Consider the following 12,963-nt stretch of genomic DNA (forward strand, 5'->3'; position numbering starts at 1 on the left):
CGGATGAACCGAAGCCGGGTACGGTGCCAACTGCGCCGCTAACCTAGAACCCACAAAGGGTGTTGGTCGATTAAGACAGCAGGACGGTGGTCATGGAAGTCGAAATCCGCTAAGGAGTGTTAAACACTCACCTGCCGAATCAACTAGCCCAAAATGGATGGCGCTTGAAGCGCGCGCCTAATCCCGGCCGTCGGGGCGAAGAGCCATGTAAGACCCGAACCCGGCCGGCTAGGCCGCGGTCGATGCCTCACGTCGCTCAGTCCATACCCTGACCGAACCACTCAATTTTTCAATCTTTATATATATACTTTCGCCTAAAGACGAAATCTATCTTGGACCTTAGCTTAAGACTACCTTAGTCATTCCCTAGCTTAGATCCTTTCAACTTATGCACAGCGGAATATTATCTATCAACCATTGGTCTAAGCCAATCTAACACTTGTCAGGTCGAATCACCTTAGCCATGATCAGTAGACACAACTACTACCAGCTCCAAGGTTGATCCTGAACCTAATCCAAGTCATACAATAACTGAGGTTCCATTCCCCTAACCATTCTATCTAGATCTATGCAATATTGCTAGATCATACCTTTGCCACATCCACGGAGCTTGATAGCTCTTTGTCTCAGCTGCCTTAGCTGTCTAGCTAGCTCATTCAGCTAGCTGAACTGAACCACTTCACTTGAGGTTCCCAACTCTCTTCCAGCTGATCGAGCTGCGAGGTAGCTTTGCCTAGCTCCCCATCCACTCGTCCAACTCCTCATTATACCTGTATAAACTCTCCCCTTAGGTACTTAGTCATTCAACCAGCCATCCCCACTGACCAAGTACCTTTGGGAAGTCTTCAGCTACAAAACAACCTCAAGCAAACATGCTCCAAAAACTAATTAAAATTCATGATAAATCATGATAATTCATAACTAAGAGAATGGTCAAGTCAGATTTCTCAGAACTGGCCTCGATCATACTGATCTCGCCCATGAACAGCCCATATGGCCATAACTGACCACCTCTAAATCAATGAGATAAAACTAATCTTTCACCATGATAATTCATGATAAATACCCATTAAGAGATATTTGAAGTCAGATCCTAACAATTCCTTCAGGAACTATCAGATCTCCACTTACCTGCCCAACCAAGGCCATGGAGAGATTTCTCTGAACCGGCCACTCCATGGTTCAGTACTCCACGTCTGATCAACATAGAATAGGATTAATAATGCCCACCAGTTCCTGAGTCAATCAACCAACCACCCCACATGACTCAGAACTGATGAGTCTTCACACATACCTAACCGGCCATGGAACTATGTCCCACTGAACCTGATTAGTGTTGCTCTTACCACTGGTGCATCCTTTGATCAATCAGATCAGACACCTTGATCCATCATCCATGGATCAGGTCGTCCATCCTTGCCCATGATCAGATCACACACAGCCTTCCTTGTATAAACACACCAGCACAATACTTGTGGTCCATACCAACAAGTACCAGCCTTACTCCTCTCCTTTGCTTGCTGTTGGATCCAAACAAATTGGACCTTACACTCCACATGGTTCCTCTGTCTCTAGGACTCCCATGTGTCTCATCAGTGGGTCGGACTCATGGTTCACACCATGATCAAACCCAACACCAAACCATGATCCATCATTGATCACTATCCAATGAACAGCATCTAACCATCATCCCACATGGATGAGTTAGATCAGTTATGATCCGCCCCTTTGTCCAGGGTCTTGGATTCCTAAGACACATCACAATACACATTCCTCAAGGGGCGTGCCATGCCTGGCCTTGATCCCACCCCAAGAGACACAACAAAGACATAAACATAAACATAAACATAAGTAATCAACACATGTTACCTCATACTTGATCTTGCTAGACCTTGTGCTTCCCTGATCAGGTCCGGCCTTGGGCCTCTTGCACTTGTCTTATTCAGGTCTTATCACATACTTCCAGTATTGATAAGATCCATACATGGGTCGCACCAATCATCCCTTCCATGGAACTTCCATGAAACCAGTTTCTGCACTGCATCCACCTTCAAGGCTGTACATGCCTTTGGGAGTGGAGTCCGGCCTTCTCCATTCTCTTCTTGCCATTTGCGTGTGTTACCATGATGTAGAGGAAGCCTAGGGTGTGTTCATCCATGATCAAACACCACCCAAGGGTCGTGCATCACTTCCCACTTCAGTACCCATGAAACTGCCTTTCTACACACCACTGCCCTTAAGGCTGCTCTTGGACTTTGAGAGTGAATCCGGTCATCTCCCTTCGTCCCTGGCTATTTGGATGTGTAGTAAGGATGTAGAGGAAGCCTGGACGTGTTCATCAATGGTGAAAACCCATCACAGGGTCGTTCACAACTTCCCCTTGATTGCCCACAAAACTGCCTCTTTGCTGCCTTCAAACCACCCTTGGTGTTGGATGGTGCAATCCGACCATCTCTCTCTTTTTCTCTGGTTTTTCTTTGTGTTTCAGGGTGAAGAATGAAGCCCTGGCGTGCCTGCAAAGGCACGGACTTGCCTTCCTTATATAGAAGAAGGGGTGGTTACTTCTTAACCATTGCATCCCTCATTAACATTTCTGGCCATTGATTTAATCAATGGTCCAGATCACACCTGTTCGCCTAGGGCAGTTACCAGACGTCCTTGACAGCAATAACTACCTCTAGACACGTCACACACAAGCCTAGGCTGGTTGCCCAAGCCCCTGGTTCAACCACAAGTGCCCACCGGCTCACCGGCACACCCGGGTGGTCCACATGGTCCGACCACTGTCCGGACCTGGCCCAACTGTCCAAGACTTGAACACTCAGTCTAGCTGAGTTGAGCTGATCCCCAGCTGACCCAGCTGAGTGAGCTAGTTCATCCAGCTCAGGGAGCTGACACACTCTTCAGTGAGCTACACTGAGCTGCACTACACTTCATTTAGCTGGCCGAGCTTGCTCACTGCATCGCCCAGCTGCCATACACTTTGTACAGCTCCTTTATACTTGTCTCCTTCTTGGTTTAGCTATATCTTAGCTTCCTGATGCCCTTAACCTTACTTCCAGGCCATGATACCCTTGTGTTTAGGTCACATGAGCTGACTGGTGCGTCTCCTTGCACCATGGTCGATCCTAAGGATCATATCCAGGATCAGGGACATGACAAGTCTCCCCCACTTAGAATGGATTCGTCCTCGAATCCAGTGGTGCTGTCATTTTGCTTGATGCCAAAGGTTCCACCGAACTCTTTGCATCATCATCCTTGTTCCTTTTCACTGATCACCTTTTTGATCAATGTATGAACAAGTCTCCCCCACTTGGACGGAACTCACTTGATTCCGAACCAAATGGTCTTCTCCTTTTACATATCACACCATAACAGACTTGTGTCACTGAACTCAACTTTCCAAGTTGCAGTCTAGTATACACCAAGTCAATTATTCTCTGAGCCTAGTCCATGACTAGATCATTTTTAGTCCTTAAGAACTTACTGCATACTCGAGTCTTAGTAGATTTACCCAATCTCCAAGACACTCGATGTATCAGTCAAGTCTTTAAAGAACTCGATCACATTCCGGTCCTGTCCACTCCGGGACTCCACCGTTTCAATCCAACCATAGGTCAATCTCCGACTTGGTTGTGCTGCGACTCTCGTCCCTCACTGGACTTGGTCGACTTCATTCCAACCCTAGGTCAATCTCCGACTTGGTTGTGCTGCGACCCTCGTCCTTCACTGGACTTAGTCGACTTCAGCTCGGCCATCTCGGCAGGAGCCATGCAGTATGGGTTCTTTGACATTGGGGCCGTCCCTGGTTCCAGTTCTATCATGAACGGGTCAGCCCTATCAGGGGGAATGCCCTGTAGCGCCCGAAACACATCCTCGAACTCACTGACCAGCGGTATCCCGTCCGGGCCACCAACCCCTACGACCTCCTTAGTGCTGGTTGTGGCCAACTAGGCTCAACAACCCCGCTCAAGCATCCTTTCTGCACGGACTGCTGATAACACTAAGCATCCAGAGGCCGGATTAATACCTTGGTACTTGATCGGGGGTCCACACCCACTCTCAAACTGCATCCTCTCATGATGACAGTCCAAGGTGGCCCGATTCTTGCCAAGCCAGTCCATGCCTATGATCACCTCGTGATTCTTAAGGCGGACTACAATCAGATCCGCAGGCATTACCCTGTCTGTGATCAACAATCAGATCCGCAGGCATTACCCTGTCTGTGATCAATACCAGGATGTCTCTAACCAGACAATCCCATGTTCCCATCTGGAACAAACCCTTTCCGATCAATCCTGGACTCACAAACCTATGTGTAGCTCCAGTATCAGAAAGTACATGTGTTTCCACAGCACTGATCATTAAGTACCTAGATGAGTAAGACATCGGTTTGATCACACATTTGGAAAACGTCCCATACCATTCTCCAAAGTGTCACACTTCTGTGAATGTCCCATACCATTCACAGGAGTGTTTATAATATACCTCAATCCCCATCATACTAAGCCACTTAACATCATATACCCAATTCATTCAAATTGATCTAAGGAATCCTACCTTGGCCTATACTGAGTCCCAGCTGATCCATCTGATCCCAAGCCACTCGTATACTAGCCATGTAGCATCTCCCTTAAACCAACTTGAACCTCGCAAATGCTCACTTGTTTTGAACGGCCACCAAGGATAACACTTACCCCCAAAGAGTGCTGCACGTTTCTTTCAACCTAAGCCACTCTCAGGTTCATGTTACTTCCCTGGTCCAGGTCATCCATAAAAGATCTTGCATTGCATCGATCCGTCCAATCCGTCTATTATTTCCAGATAACTAGATCAACCAACCTTCTGTTCAGGATCTTGCCCTTGGAGAATGCATCTTGGCCAAGCCGGTTCACCTTGGAACTTTCCCGTTCACAAGCATGATACCCTATCTTGCCTCAGCTCCCTCTTGGCTCACCTAGTAAGGTTCCATGGTCGTCTCAGTTTCCAGAAATAATTTTGGTTTGGAACATACTACCTTTGAGCAGTGAGTTGAGCTGAAGTTACAACCCAATCAGAACCTCCACTCATCTGCCTCAAAAGGATCCATACTACCTGAGAAATACTTAGTTCTCATCTGAGCTATGTGCTCCAGCAACCTCAGGTAGTCCACGAACCAAGCTGCCGTAGCTGGTGGATCAATCTAGACCACCTCAGCTACTGGCCCAGCTTGATCATTAGCTGCCAAAACAGCTGCCCAATCAACCGGTTAGTCCTCTCATTGTTTGCAACAATTGTTTGGATCAGCCCGGTTCACATCACAAGAGGATTCAACTTCCCCTTCCAGCTGCAGCTCAGCTCTCCCCCACTAGAACCTCAGTAGGGTTGAGCTGACTTACAGTCAATCCAGCTTCATTGTTAACTTCCTCCAGCTGAGTCAACAATAAAACTGGTGGATTAATCACATCAGCATCTACTTGTCCGGATGCATGGGTGAACAACCACAACCCAATGATCCTAGAATCAAGCATGCTCTGATACCAACTTGTAAGACCCGAACCCGGCCGGCTAGGCCGCGGTCGATGCCTCACGTCGCTCAGTCCATACCCTGACCGAACCACTCAATTTTTCAATCTTTATATATATACTTTCGCCTAAAGACGAAATCTATCTTGGACCTTAGCTTAAGACTACCTTAGTCATTCCCTAGCTTAGATCCTTTCAACTTATGCACAGCGGAATATTATCTATCAACCATTGGTCTAAGCCAATCTAACACTTGTCAGGTCGAATCACCTTAGCCATGATCAGTAGACACAACTACTACCAGCTCCAAGGTTGATCCTGAACCTAATCCAAGTCATACAATAACTGAGGTTCCATTCCCCTAACCATTCTATCTAGATCTATGCAATATTGCTAGATCATACCTTTGCCACATCCACGGAGCTTGATAGCTCTTTGTCTCAGCTGCCTTAGCTGTCTAGCTAGCTCATTCAGCTAGCTGAACTGAACCACTTCACTTGAGGTTCCCAACTCTCTTCCAGCTGATCGAGCTGCGAGGTAGCTTTGCCTAGCTCCCCATCCACTCGTCCAACTCCTCATTATACCTGTATAAACTCTCCCCTTAGTTACTTAGTCATTCAACCAGCCATCCCCACTGACCAAGTACCTTTGGGAAGTCTTCAGCTACAAAAACAACCTCAAGCAAACATGCTCCAAAAACTAATTAAAATACATGATAAATCATGATAATTCATAACTAAGAGAATGGTCAAGTCAGATTTCTCAGAACTGGCCTCGATCATACTGATCTCGCCCATGAACAGCCCATATGGCCATAACTGACCACCTCTAAATCAATGAGATAAAATTAATCTTTCACCATGATAATTCATGATAAATACCCATTAAGAGATATTTGAAGTCGATCCTAACAATTCCTTCAGGAACTATCAGATCTCCACTTACCTGCCCAACCAAGGCCATGGAGAGATTTCTCTGAACCGGCCACTCCATGGTTCAGTAACTCCACGTCTGATCAACCTAGAATAGGATTAATAATGCCCACCAGTTCCTGAGTCAATCAACCAACCACCCCACATGACTCAGAACTGATGAGTCTTCACACATACCTAACCGGCCATGGAACTATGTCCCACTGAACCTGATTAGTGTTGCTCTTACCACTGGTGCATCCTTTGATCAATCAGATCAGACACCTTGATCCATCATCCATGGATCAGGTCGTCCATCCTTGCCCATGATCAGATCACACACAGCCTTCCTTGTATAAACACACCAGCACAATACTTGTGGTCCATACCAACAAGTACCAGCCTTACTCCTCTCCTTTGCTTGCTGTTGGATCCAAACAAATTGGACCTTACACTCCACATGGTTCCTCTGTCTCTAGGACTCCCATGTGTCTCATCAGTGGGTCGGACTCATGGTTCACACCATGATCAAACCCAACACCAAACCATGATCCATCATTGATCACTATCCAATGAACAGCATCTAACCATCATCCCACATGGATGAGTTAGATCAGTTATGATCCGCCCCTTTGTCCAGGGTCTTGGATTCCTAAGACACATCACAATACACATTCCTCAAGGGGCGTGCCATGCCTGGCCTTGATCCCACCCCAAGAGACACAACAAAGACATAAACATAAACATAAACATAAGTAATCAACACATGTTACCTCATACTTGATCTTGCTAAGACCTTGTGCTTCCCTGATCAGGTCCGGCCTTGGGCCTCTTGCACTAGTCTTATTCAGGTCTTATCACATACTTCCAGTATTGATAAGATCCATACATGGGTCGCACCAATCATCCCTTCCATGGAACTTCCATGAAACCAGTTTCTGAACTGCATCCACCTTCAAGGCTGTACATGCCTTTGGGAGTGGAGTCCGGCCTTCTCCATTCTCTTCTTGCCATTTGCGTGTGTTACCATGATGTAGAGGAAGCCTAGGGTGTGTTCATCCATGATCAAACACCACCCAAGGGTCGTGCATCACTTCCCACTTCAGTACCCATGAAACTGCCTTTCTACACACCACTGCCCTTAAGGCTGCTCTTGGACTTTGAGAGTGAATCCGGTCATCTCCCTTCGTCCCTGGCTATTTGGATGTGTAGTAATGATGTAGAGGAAGCCTGGGACGTGTTCATCAATGGTGAAAACCCATCACAGGGTCGTTCACAACTTCCCCTTGATTGCCCACAAAACTGCCTCTTTGCTGCCTTCAAACCACCTTGGTGTTGGATGGTGCAATCCGACCATCTCTCTCTTTTTCTCTGGTTTTCTTTTGTGTTTCAGGGTGTAGAATGAAGCCCTGGCGTGCCTGCAAAGGCACGGACTTGCCTTCCTTATATAGAAGAAGGGGTGGTTACTTCTTAACCATTGCATCCCTTCATTAACATTTCTGGCCATTGATTTAATCAATGGTCCAGATCACACCTGTTCGCCTAGGGCAGTTACCAGACGTCCTTGACAGCAATAACTACCTCTAGACACGTCACACACAAGCCTAGGCTGGTTGCCCAAGCCCCTGGTTCAACCACAAGTGCCCACCGGCTCACCGGCACACCCGGGTGGTCCACATGGTCCGACCACTGTCCGGACCTGGCCCAACTGTCCAAGACTTGAACACTCAGTCTAGCTGAGTTGAGCTGATCCCCAGCTGACCCAGCTGAGTGAGCTAGTTCATCCAGCTCAGGGAGCTGACACACTCTTCAGTGAGCTACACTGAGCTGCACTACACTTCATTTAGCTGGCCGAGCTTGCTCACTGCATCGCCCAGCTGCCATACACTTTGTACAGCTCCTTTATACTTGTCTCCTTCTTGGTTTAGCTATATCTTAGCTTCTGATGCCCTTAACCTTACTTCCAGGCCATGATACCCTTGTGTTAGTCACATGAGCTGACTGGTGCGTCTCCTTGCACCATGGTCGATCCTAAGGATCATATCCAGGATCAGGGACATGACAAGTCTCCCCCACTTAGAATGGATTCGTCCTCGAATCCAGTGGTGCTGTCATCTTGCTTGATGCCAAAGGTTCCACCGAACTCTTTTGCATCATCATCCTTGTTCCTTTCACTGATCACCTTTTTGATCAATGTAATGAACAAGTCTCCCCCACTTGGACGGAACTCACTTGATTCCGAACCAAGGGTCTTCTCCTTTTACATATCACACCATAACAGACTTGTGTCACTGAACTCAACTTTCCAAGTTGCAGTCTATATACACCAAGTCAATTATTCTCTGAGCCTAGTCCATGACTAGATCATTTTAGTCCTTAAGAACTTACTGCATACTCGAGTCTTAGTAGATTTACCCAATCTCCAAGACACTCGATGTATCAGTCAAGTCTTTAAAGAACTCGATCACATTCCGGTCCTGTCCACTCCGGGACTCCACCGTTTCAATCCAACATAGGTCAATCTCCGACTTGGTTGTGCCTGCGACCTCGTCCCTCACTGGACTTGGTCGACTTCATTCCAACCCTAGGTCAATCTCCGACTTGGTTGTGCTGCGACCCTCGTCCTTCACTGGACTTAGTCGACTTCAGCTCGGCATCTCGGCAGGAGCCATGCAGTATGGGTTCTTTGACATTGGGCCGCCCTGGTTCCAGTTCTACATGAACGGTCAGCCCTATCAGGGGGAATGCCCTGTAGCGCCCGAAACACATCCTCGAACTCACTGACCAGCGGTATCCGTCCGGCCCCACCAACCCCTACGACCTCCTTAGTGCTGGTTGTGGCCAACTAGGCTCAACAACCCCGCTCAAGCATCCTTTCTGCACGGACTGCTGATAAACACTAAGCATCCAGAGGCCGGATTAATACCTGGTACTTGATCGGGGGTCCACACCCACTCTCAAACTGCATCCTCTCATGATGACAGTCCAAGGTGGCCCGATTCTTGCCAAGCCAGTCCATGCCTATGATCACCTCGTGATTCTTAAGGCGGACTACAATCAGATCCGCAGGCATTACCCTGTCTGTGATCAACAATCAGATCCGCAGGCATTACCCTGTCTGTGATCAATACCAGGATGTCTCTAACCAGACAATCCCATGTTCCCATCTGGAACAAACCCTTTCCGATCAATCCTGGACTCACAAACCTATGTGTAGCTCCAGTATCAGAAAGTACATGTGTTTCCACAGCACTGATCATTAAGTACCTAGATGAAAGACATCGGTTTGATCACACATTTGGAAAACGTCCCATACCATTCTCCAAAGTGTCACACTTCTGTGAATGTCCCATACCATTCACAGGAGTGTTTATAATATACCTCAATCCCCATCATACTAAGCCACTTAACATCATATACCCAATTCATTCAAATTGATCTAAGGAATCCTACCTTGGCCTATACTGAGTCCCAGCTGATCCATCTGATCCCAAGCCACTCGTATACTAGCCATGTAGCATCTCCCTTAAACCAACTTGAACCTCGCAAATGCTCACTTGTTTTGAACGGCCACCAAGGATAACACTTACCCCCAAAGAGTGCTGCACGTTTCTTTCAACCTAAGCCACTCTCAGGTTCATGTTACTTCCCTGGTCCAGGTCATCCATAAAAGATCTTGCATTGCATCGATCCGTCCAATCCGTCTATTATTTCCAGATAACTAGATCAACCAACCTTCTGTTCAGGATCTTGCCCTTGGAGAATGCATCTTGGCCAAGCCGGTTCACCTTGGAACTTTCCCGTTCACAAGCATGATACCCTATCTTGCCTCAGCTCCCTCTTGGCTCACCTAGTAAGGTTCCATGGTCGTCTCAGTTTCCAGAAATAATTTGGTTTGGAACATACTACCTTTGAGCAGTGAGTTGAGCTGAAGTTACAACCCAATCAGAACCTCCACTCATCTGCCTCACAAGGATCCATACTACCTGAGAAATACTTAGTTCTCATCTGAGCTATGTGCTCCAGCAACCTCAGGTAGTCCACGAACCAAGCTGCCCTAGCTGGTGGATCAATCTAGACCACCTCAGCTACTGGCCCAGCTTGATCATTAGCTGCCAAAACAGCTGCCCAATCAACCGGTTAGTCCTCTCATTGTTTGCAACAATTGTTTGGATCAGCCCGGTTCACATCACAAGAGGATTCAACTTCCCTTCCAGCTGCAGCTCAGCTCTCCCCACTAGAACCTCAGTAGGGTTGAGCTGACTTACAGTCAATCCAGCTTCATTGTTAACTTCCTCCAGCTGAGTCAACAATAAAACTGGTGGATTAATCACATCAGCATCTACTTGTCCGGATGCATGGGTGAACAACCACAACCCAATGATCCTAGAATCAAGCATGCTCTGATACCAACTTGTAAGACCCGAACCCGGCCGGCTAGGCCGCGGTCGATGCCTCACGTCGCTCAGTCCATACCCTGACCGAACCACTCAATTTTTCAATCTTTATATATACTTTCGCCTAAAGGCGAAGTCTATCTTGGACCTTAGCTTAAGACTACCTTAGTCATTCCCTAGCTTAGATCCTTTCAACTTATGCACAGCGGAATATTATCTATCAACCATTGGTCTAAACCAATCTAACACTTGTCAGGTCGAATCACCTTAGCCATGATCAGTAGACACAACTACTACCAGCTCCAAGGTTGATCCTGAACCTAATCCAAGTCATACAATAACTGAGGTTCCATTCCCCTAACCATTCTATCTAGATCTATGCAATATTGCTAGATCATACCTTTGCCACATCCACGGAGCTTGATAGCTCTTTGTCTCAGCTGCCTTAGCTGTCTAGCTAGCTCATTCAGCTAGCTAAACTGAACCACTTCACTTGAGGTTCCCAACTCTCTTCCAGCTGATCGAGCTGCGAGGTAGCTTTGCCTAGCTCCCCATCCACTCGTCCAACTCCTCATTATACCTGTATAAACTCTCCCCTTAGTTACTTAGTCATTCAACCAGCCATCCCCACTGACCAGTACCTTTGGGAAGTCTTCAGATACAAAAACAACCTCAAGCAAACATGCTCCAAAAACTAATTAAAATACATGATAAATCATGATAATTCATAACTAAGAGAATGGTCAAGTCAGATTTCTCAGAACTGGCCTCGATCATACTGATCTCGCCCATGAACAGCCCATATGGCCATAACTGACCACCTCTAAATCAATGAGATAAAATAATCTTTCACCATGATAATTCATGATAAATACCCATTAAGAGATATTTGAAGTCGGATCCTAACAATTCCTTCAGGAACTATCAGATCTCCACTTACCTGCCCAACCAAGGCCATGGAGAGATTTCTCTGAACCGGCCACTCCATGGTTCAGTACCTCCACGTCTGATCAACTAGAATAGGATTAATAATGCCCACCAGTTCCTGAGTCAATCAACCAACCACCCCACATGACTCAGAACTGATGAGTCTTCACACATACCTAACCGGCCATGGAACTATGTCCCACTGAACCTGATTAGTGTTGCTCTTACCACTGGTGCATCCTTTGATCAATCAGATCAGACACCTTGATCCATCATCCATGGATCAGGTCGTCCATCCTTGCCCATGATCAGATCACACACAGCCTTCCTTGTATAAACACACCAGCACAATACTTGTGGTCCATACCAACAAGTACCAGCCTTACTCCTCTCCTTTGCTTGCTGTTGGATCCAAACAAATTGGACCTTACACTCCACATGGTTCCTCTGTCTCTAGGACTCCCATGTGTCTCATCAGTGGGTCGGACTCATGGTTCACACCATGATCAAACCAACACCAAACCATGATCCATCATTGATCACTATCCAATGAACAGCATCTAACCATCATCCCACATGGATGAGTTAGATCAGTTATGATCCGCCCCTTTGTCCAGGGTCTTGGATTCCTAAGACACATCACAATACACATTCCTCAAGGGGCGTGCCATGCCTGGCCTTGATCCCACCCCAAGAGACACAACAAAGACATAAACATAAACATAAACATAAGTAATCAACACATGTTACCTCATACTTGATCTTGCTAGACCTTGTGCTTCCCTGATCAGGTCCGGCCTTGGGCCTCTTGCACTTGTCTTATCAGGTCTTATCACATACTCCAGTATTGATAAGATCCAACATGGGTCGCACCCAATCATCCCTTCCATGGAACTTCCATGAAACAGTTTCTGACTGCATCCACCTTCAAGGCTGTACATGCCTTGGGAGTGGAGTCCGGCCTTCTCCATCTCTTCTTGCCATTTGCGTGTGTTACATGAGTAGAGGAAGCCTAGGGGTGTTCATCCATGATCAAACACCACCCAAGGGTCGTGCATCACTTCCACTTCAGTACCCATGAAACTGCCTTTCTACACACCACTGCCCTTAAGGCTGCTCTTGGACTTTGAGAGTGAATCCGTCATCTCCCTTCGTCCCTGGCTATTTGGATGTGTAGTAAGGATGTAGAAGAAGCCTATGGCGTGACAAACCATAATCAAAAC

Source organism: Raphanus sativus, unplaced genomic scaffold (genome assembly GCF_000801105.2).
Source record: "Raphanus sativus cultivar WK10039 unplaced genomic scaffold, ASM80110v3 Scaffold1341, whole genome shotgun sequence".
Lineage (NCBI taxonomy): Eukaryota > Viridiplantae > Streptophyta > Magnoliopsida > Brassicales > Brassicaceae > Raphanus > Raphanus sativus.